This window comes from Sapajus apella, unplaced genomic scaffold (assembly GCF_009761245.1).
Source record: "Sapajus apella isolate SASKATOON/1434 unplaced genomic scaffold, GSC_monkey_1.0 scaffold197, whole genome shotgun sequence".
NCBI classification, from domain to species: Eukaryota; Metazoa; Chordata; class Mammalia; order Primates; family Cebidae; genus Sapajus; species Sapajus apella.
In genome coordinates, this window is record NW_022437137.1 from 554,921 (window position 1) to 563,083 (window position 8,163).

At 42.6% G+C, this 8,163-nt stretch overlaps 1 pseudogene; it reads left to right on the forward strand.

Annotated features, from left to right (window-relative positions):
• The first annotated feature begins 1,045 nt into the window (after positions 1-1,045).
• On the forward strand, positions 1,046-2,472 carry LOC116543817 (annotated as a pseudogene).
• Positions 2,473-8,163: the final 5,691 nt, after the last annotated feature.

Genomic DNA, 8,163 nt, shown 5'->3' on the forward strand with positions numbered 1-8,163 from the left:
CATTTCCTTTGGATATTTGCCCAAGAGTGGGACTGCTGGATCAAACGCCAATTCTGTTTTTAGTTTTTTGAGGAAACTCCATACCGTTTCTATAATGGCTATACTAATTTGCCTTCCCACCAACAGTGTATAAAGAGTTCCTCTTTCTCTGCCTCCTTGCCGGTATTTGTTAATTTTGTCTTTTTAGTAACAGCCACCTTAATTGGGGTGAGATGATACCTCATTATGCTTTTGATTTGCATTTCCCTGACAATTAATGACGTTAAGCATTTTTCTCCTATGCCCATGGCCCATTCATATGTCTTCTTTTGAAAAATGTCTATTCAGATTATTTGCCCATGTTAAAATTAGATTATTTGACTTTGTTCTTGTTACTGTTGCATATCTTATATAGTCTGGTATCAAACTGCTGGCCTCAGGTCATCCTCCCTTGGCCTCCCAAAGTGCTGGGATTACAGGTGTGAGCCACAGCACCCAGCGTTTATATGTCCTATTACTTCCCTATCAGATGAGTAGTTGCAAATACTTCCTCCCATTCTGTAGGTTGTCTCTTCACTCTGTTGATTGCTTCCTTTACGTACAGAAGCTTTCTCGCTTGAGATAATCCCATTTGTCTATTTTTGCTTTTGTTGCCAGTGCTAAAAAATCTTTGCTGAGGGCAATGGCCTCCCAAAGTGTCCCCCCAGTGTTTTCTTCTAGTAGTTTTATAGTCTCAGGTCCTGCATTTAAGTCTTTAATCCATTCTGATTTGATTTTCTCTATATGGTGAGCGATAGAAGTCTAGTTTTATTTTTCTGTATATGTATATCCAGTTTTTCCAGCAGCACTCATTGAAAAGACTGTTCTTTCACCACTCAATGTTCTGGGTTCCTTTGTTGAACATCAGCTGGCTGGTCCCAGTGTAGACTCTACTGTGGGAGGGAGAATGAAGTGGGACCTCGATGGGTAGCTTCAATGGCGCTGCTGGTGCAGGAGCACTGGAGCTCACCTGCCAAACCCCGAACTGTGATTGTCTGATGTTGAAGCTGAAATGCCTCAGGAAATAAAGTCTTTGCTTTTGTGTTTTGGAGGCCAGTTCGCCAGCAGTCAAAAAACATGGAAAGTCACCATTTTGGATTCTTAGCATTCCCTCTGAAGATAATGCAAGAAATTCAATGAGATGGACAGTGTGTGCCAAATCTATATGTGAACTGTGGGGTCCTGGACAATCTCCTGAGGAGCCGTACAGTTCTCTTAAAAATTACCCTGTGGAGAAGATGATTCCATTTCTACATTCAGACTCTACATATAAAATAAAGATTCACATTTGTAATACGACATTGACACAAGAAGAGGAAAATCAAGCAAACAGATGCACGTAAATTTCTCCTATTTCAAGAAAAAGTGAATTTAAAGAAATGGCAACACATATTCTCTGTTTTGGAGGATTGTGGTTTGGACCCAAACTGCATTCCTGAGAATCCACATAATATTTATTTTGGTAGATGGATTGCAGATGGACAGAGAGAGCTTACTGGGTCATACAGTGTCAAAACAGGGCGCTTTGCTGGAAATACAAGTGTGGATGCTGGTTTGTCATTCATCATGGCTAACCATGGGAAAGTGAAAGAAAATGATATTGTCTTTGATCCATTTGTTCAAACAGCAGTGTACTGTTAATTGTAACTGTAAATTGGGTCTTCTCGAAACTCGCTCCAACCAAATGGATAAAGTTGTGTTAAAGAAAGCAAAGGAAAGCTTTTCTGTTCCCCTTGACAATTAGCTCTTCTAGATGGCCTCACGATAGCCTCTGCTTATTTTGGTGCATATGTGTATGGGGCAGACACAGACTACAGCACAGTTCGTGGCTTGGGAAAGGCCAGTAGGAAAGAAAGCAGATATGGAAAGGACCAGAGGAAAACATTAGAGCCAATCTTTGTCAATATGGTTTACAGAAGTATTACCTTGATGTCCTGGTTTCAGAGGCATCTAAACCTTCCTGGAGAAAAGGCACATATGTTGATGCCGTCATTACCGATCCCCCACATGGTATCAGAGAATCTACGAGAACAGGTTCACAGAAGGAAATACCAAAGGAGATGGAAAAACGTCCAGAAAGCCACATCCTGTTTCCTTGAGTTATCATCTGAGTGATATGTTTGTTGACTTGTTAAGCTTCGCAGCTGAGACCCTTGGGTTAGGTGGAAGACTGGTAGTCTATTGGCTACCAGTGTATACACCAGAATACACTGAAGAGATGGTGCCCTGGCACCTTTGCGTGAAACTTGTTAGCAACCGTGAGCAGAAGCTTTCCAGTCACTCATCAAGACGCCTGATCACAATGGAAAAGGTGGAGAAATTTGAGAACCGGGACCGGTATTCGTGTCTGCTAAGTGATCGTTTTCTGCCATACCAAGGTCATAATTGCTTCCATGAGAAATATTTTAGTGGAATGACAGAATTTCCAAGGAAGAACAATCCAGCCAGGAATGAAAATTAAGATCTTGACAATGAAGAAAGGATAAGAATTTGATAGAAAACGCGTCTGGATGTGAACTTTCGTGTATGATCCAGACAATATGTCCTGTTTTAAAATATTTTCTATAAAAAAGGTAGAAAGTACATTGTGCAATGTTTTTAAACTTATCTTTGTTTTATAGACTTTTTTGTTGCATATGTTAGTCTTTTCAATCTTATTTAATTTGTATTTGCACTTTCAAGTATTAATGGATATTGACTCAAAACAGTTTTTTTAAACAATTAATCTACAAAGGAAATTAATATTGTTGACTTTTTCTTTTTCTTTTTCTTTTTTTTTTTTTTTTAGACAGAGTGTCGCGGTGTGTCACCCAGGCTGGAGTGCAGTGGCATGATCTCGGCTTACTGCAACCTTCACTTCCCTGGTTCAAGCAATTCCCTGCCTCAGTCTCCTGAGTAGCTGGGATTAGAGATGCATGCCACCACGCCCAGCTAATTTTTTTTGCATTTTTAGTAGAGATGGAGTTTCACCACTTTGGTCAGGCTGGTCTCGAACTCTTGACCTTGTGATCCACCTGCCTCGGCCTCCCGAAATGCTGGGATTATAGGCGTGAGCCACCATGCTCGGCCATATTGTTGACTTTTAAAACATATCTGCTGGATACATTATGAGCAATTAATAATGATTAGGAATTAATCCATTAAGACTGGGTGCAGTGGCTCATGCCTGTAATCCTAGCACTTTAAGAGGCCAAGGCATGTGGATCATTTGAGGTCAGGCATTCAAGACCACCCTGGCCAACAGGGTGGAACCCCATCTCTACTAAAAATACAAAAATTAGCTGGGTGTGGCGGCGGGTGCCTATAGTCCCAGCTACTCAGGAGGCTGATGCATGAGAATCAATTGAACCCAGGAGGCAGAGGTTGCAGTGGGCCGAGATCATACCACTGCACTCCAGCCTGGGCAACAGAGTGGGACTCTATGTCAAAAAGAAGAAAGAAAAAGAGAGAGAGAAAAAGAAAGAAAGAAAGAAAGAAAGAAAGAAAGAAAGAAAGAAAGAAAGAAAGAAAGAAAGAATTTATTCACTAGGTAGATTTGTTTAATTTGGTTCATGATTGTCACCGATTTACATTGCCACTAACAAACCATACTGAGAATTTCTGAGAAAAAAAAAGAAAGAAAATTAGTTGGCTATAAATACATTGATTTATTTCTGGATTTTTCATTCTGTTCCATTGATCTATATATCTGTTTTTATGCCAGTACCATGGTTATTCTGGTTAAGATAACTTTGCAGTACATTTTTAAGTTAGGTAATGGGATGACTCCAGCATGCTCTTTTTGCTCAAGATTGCTTTGGCTATTTGGGATCCCACATAGATTCCAAGATGTTTTTTATATTTCTGTGAAGAATTTCATTGATATTTTGATAGGGATTACAACTGAATCTGTAGATCACTTTTGGTAGTATGACCATTTTCACAATATTCTTCTAATTCATGAACATGTGAAATATTTCCAATTTTTGGGACCTCTTCAATTTCTTTCATCAGTGTTTTATCATTTTCTTTGTAAAGATCTTTCACCTCCTTGGTTACTTTTATTCTTAGGTATTTTAGGGTTTTTGTATTAATAGTTACTGTAGGTGAGATTGCTTCCTCAATTTCTTTTTTGGTTAGTTCATTATTGTTATATAGAAACACTACTGGTTTTTCTATGTTGATTTTGTATCCTGAAATTTTACTGTATTTGTTTATCAGTTCTGTTATATGTACATTTTTGGTGCCACAAAGAAAAGTCAGCATTGGGACAAAGGGTCTCTCAGCAGAGCAATTCTTTTTACTTCCTTCAGAAAGGGTACCCTCATTAGCAATCTTGCCATGAGAATACAACAAACAAAGGAAAAGCAGACATATTTAATTGTTTTTTTTGTTGTTGTTGTTGTTTTTGAGACGGAGTTTCGCTCTTGTTACCCAGGCTGGAGTGCAATGGCGTGATCTCGGCTCACCACAACCTCCGCCTCCTGGGTTCAGGCAATTCTCCTGCCTCAGCCTCCTGAGTAGCTGGAATTACAGGCACATGCCACCATGCCCAGCTAACTTTTTGTATTTTTAGTAGAGACGGGGTTTCACCATGTTGACCAGGATGGTCTCGATCTCTTGACCTAGTGATCCACCTGCCTCGGCCTCCCAAAGTGCTAGGATTACAGGCGTGAGCCACCACGCCTGGCTGGAAAAGTAGACATGTTTATCCCTTACACATTTGGGGTTGTCCTTACTGCTGTGTTTGATTTCCATTGGTTGGAGCCACACCTCACAATCTAAACTAAAACCTGATTGGCTAACAACTTAAAATTTTTCTAAACAGGTAAAAGCAGTGGAGAACAACAAGGAAGTCCAAATAAGGAAGGGGCATTGTCTGCAAGCTGGGACATGCCTGTGAGCACGCTCAGCACAGATAATCTTGGTTAAAGTACAAGGACATAGAATGTACTATGTGCCTGTGAGCATGTCTAACAGCCACATAGGATGGGGCTTAACAAAGAGCTACCAGGAAAAAGCAAAAAGGCTTTGAAGAAAGTGTTTAAAACAAACTGCTATTTCTAACACTTACGGTTTTTCTTAAACAAGAAAGGAAACTTTGAAGCAGAACTTTTCCACTTCCCACAATTTCTAAGAGTTTTTTGATGCAGCTTTTAGGGTTTTCTATGTAAAATCATGTCATCTGCAAACAAGGACAATTTGACTTCCTTCTTGCCAATGTCGATGCCCTTTATTTATTTATTTTTCTTGCCTAATTATTCTGGCTAAGACAAAACTAGAAGTCTTCTTGAGAGGAAGAGCCTTTGAGGAATGGGATGATGGAAGAGCTGGGTGGGCAGACAGAGCTCAGTCCTGTCTCCAACAGAACAGTACCCCCATGCCACCATAGGAAGAAATGGTTTTGCTTAGCTTTTCAAAAGTTTGGGAAACACTGGATCTGATTGATATTCCTAGAATCCCTTTCAGTTCTGACATTCTGTAGTGCAATATCGGGCTAGGGAAATGCAAACGACTGAGTATTCATTATTTGTTCTAATTTTATTTAGTTTGATCCTCACAACAGCCCTATGCAGTGAGGATTATTTAATTCAGTTCTTCCATATAAGAAATGTAGGCTGGGGGAGGGGTGGCGGTTAAATTACTTCGCCCAAAACACACAGCCAGTGTGGATCTTCCGAGCCACACATGCAAACTCCACCATCCAAGTGCTTTTTAGGTCAATCCCTGGCACCCTCAGTACCTTAAGAGGGGTGAAGATAAAGCAATGAGGGGCAGCGATTGAGGGCGGTGATTTCTGGCTGGAATAAAAGCCTCTGCGGAAGAGTTCCCTTGGAGCTGAGCTTTGAAGGCTGGACAGGGAACCTACCAGGAGGAGGATGGGTGTAAACAAAAGCACAAGGCAGGGAAAGCCCAGGGTGAGTTCTGGGCAGCCCACGATGGCTGGTGTGTGAGTGGGGAGCTAGGGAAGGGTCGTGTAGGAGAAGAGAGAGGTGGGCCTGGAGAAGCAGCTCAGAGAGGGGCTTATCATAACCATTAAGTCCTCCTGGCAAAGAGGGGGTGTGGATTCTATGCATGAGCAGAGGGAAAGGAAGAGCACCAGATCTCTAAAGGCAATGTGGGGCTCAGGGAGAGACGACAGGTTTTGCCTTCTTTCCAGGTTTGCCAGGAGCAATGGCTCCAAGCCATAAGGGGGGATGAATGAATGAATTCATGAATGAATTAAACGAATATTTATTCACCACCTCTCAACCCCAGGGTCTGCGCCACATGCTTTCACTCATATTAACTTATTTAATTTTCATAATAAGCCCGTAAAATAAGGGTTATTCTTCTCAAACTCTCCCTTGGCAAACACATACAGAGTGCTTACTATGCCAGGCACTTTGCTTAGCCCTGGAGAGGCAGAGATGAGCAAGACACGATTTAAAGCCCAAGGTTTGAATCACAATTCTGTGTTTTACTGGCTTCATGTCATTGGCTCAGTTACCACTCAGTTTTCTCATCTACCAAACGAACATCATAATAGCACCTGCCAGGGAGCTTGGCTGCCGGAATGGCATGTGAACCCTCAGTTGCAGCTGATTGGATAAGGGGGCGGGCGCTCTACCCGTAGGCAGCCAGCCCATTGGCCACCGGCTTATGACGTAGCCCACGGAAAAGGGGGTGGAGCCTAACAAATTCTCTCCTCGTTCCAAGCAGAACAAAAAGCAGTAATTTATTCACACGCACCCACAAAGGTTGGAAAGATAAGGACGGGCATGGTAGCTCTCGCCTGCAATCCCAATACCGTGGGAAGCCGAGGTGGGAGAACGGCTTGAGGCCAGGAGTTTTAGACCTGCCTGGGTCTAAACTTTGTAAGACCCTGTCTCTATAAAAATAAAAATAATTAGCCAGATGTGGTGGCGCACACCTGTGGTCCTAGTTACTTGGGAGGATAAGGTGGGGGCATGGCTTGAGCTCCGGAGGCAGGGGCTACAGTGAGCGGTGATCGCACCACCCATTCCAGCCTGGATGACACAGGAAGACTGTCTCGGGGGACAAAAGGTTGGAAAGACATATGGATGTTTCCATTTCCTACCTTTTGAAAACCACATGATTTGACTACCCAAGCCGCACCTCCTCCGATGTATCTGGTGCTGTTCAGTGTTCAATGCTCAATGCAGGTTCGTATCCGATATCCCCACCACAAAGCTGCAAGCGGAACCGGCGGAGATGACTCACCTCACTTTCCAGATGAGAAAACTGAGATGCACAGAGCAGTGACTTTGAGCATCCCAAAGCATCCCACGGTGAAGCTGGTGTGCAAATTCCAGTCTGGTTCAGCTCTGAATCTGCACTGTGTCCATTACTCAGGCTTCTAGTTTTTGATTGTTTGTTTGTTTGTTTGTTTTTTGAGACTGGGTCTCACTCTGCCTCCCAGGCTGGAGTGCAGTGGTTCGATCTCAGCTTACTACAATCTTCACCTCCTGGGTTCAAGGATTCTCCTGCCTCAGCTTCCCGAGTAGGTGGGACTACAGGCATGCACCATGACGCCTGGCTAATTTTTTCTGTATTTTTAGTAGAGATGGGGTTTCACCATGTTAGTCAGGCTGGTCTCAAACTCCCGACCTCAGGTGATCCACCCTCCTCAGCCTCCCAAAGTGCTGGAATTACAGGTGTGAGCCACCGTACCTGGCCAGGCTTTTAGTTTCGACTGGCTCACCGGGAGTTCAAGAGGAAAGCTTGTTCACTTTGTAGTTTAATAGAAATAAAAAATCATATATACTATGGAAAACGTTTGAGATGAAATGTGGTACATTTTTTTTCTAGCTTTTATTTGGTACATGGTTGAGATCCAGGCCCTGTGTACAAAACAGCCAGGGCTGCCTGTCAATTCCCTGTGCCAGTAGAGAGAGAGGAGATGGATGAGTAATTCAGAAAAATGAGCAACCCCTGAGCACTGCCAGCTCTCCTCTGGGACACCTGAGGGTCTTTTTCAGCCTGTTAACTAATTTAGAAATCCTAAAAATCATTTTTGTGCAGATATTCCTCAAAGTGGGTGTTGAGGAGTTAGGACATCTATCTATTCTACTATGCTTGGCCTCTGAGCTCTACAAATTGGCACCTCGTTACAACTAATCTGTTGGAAACAAACGCTCGGTGCCACAAAGAAAAATCAGCCCT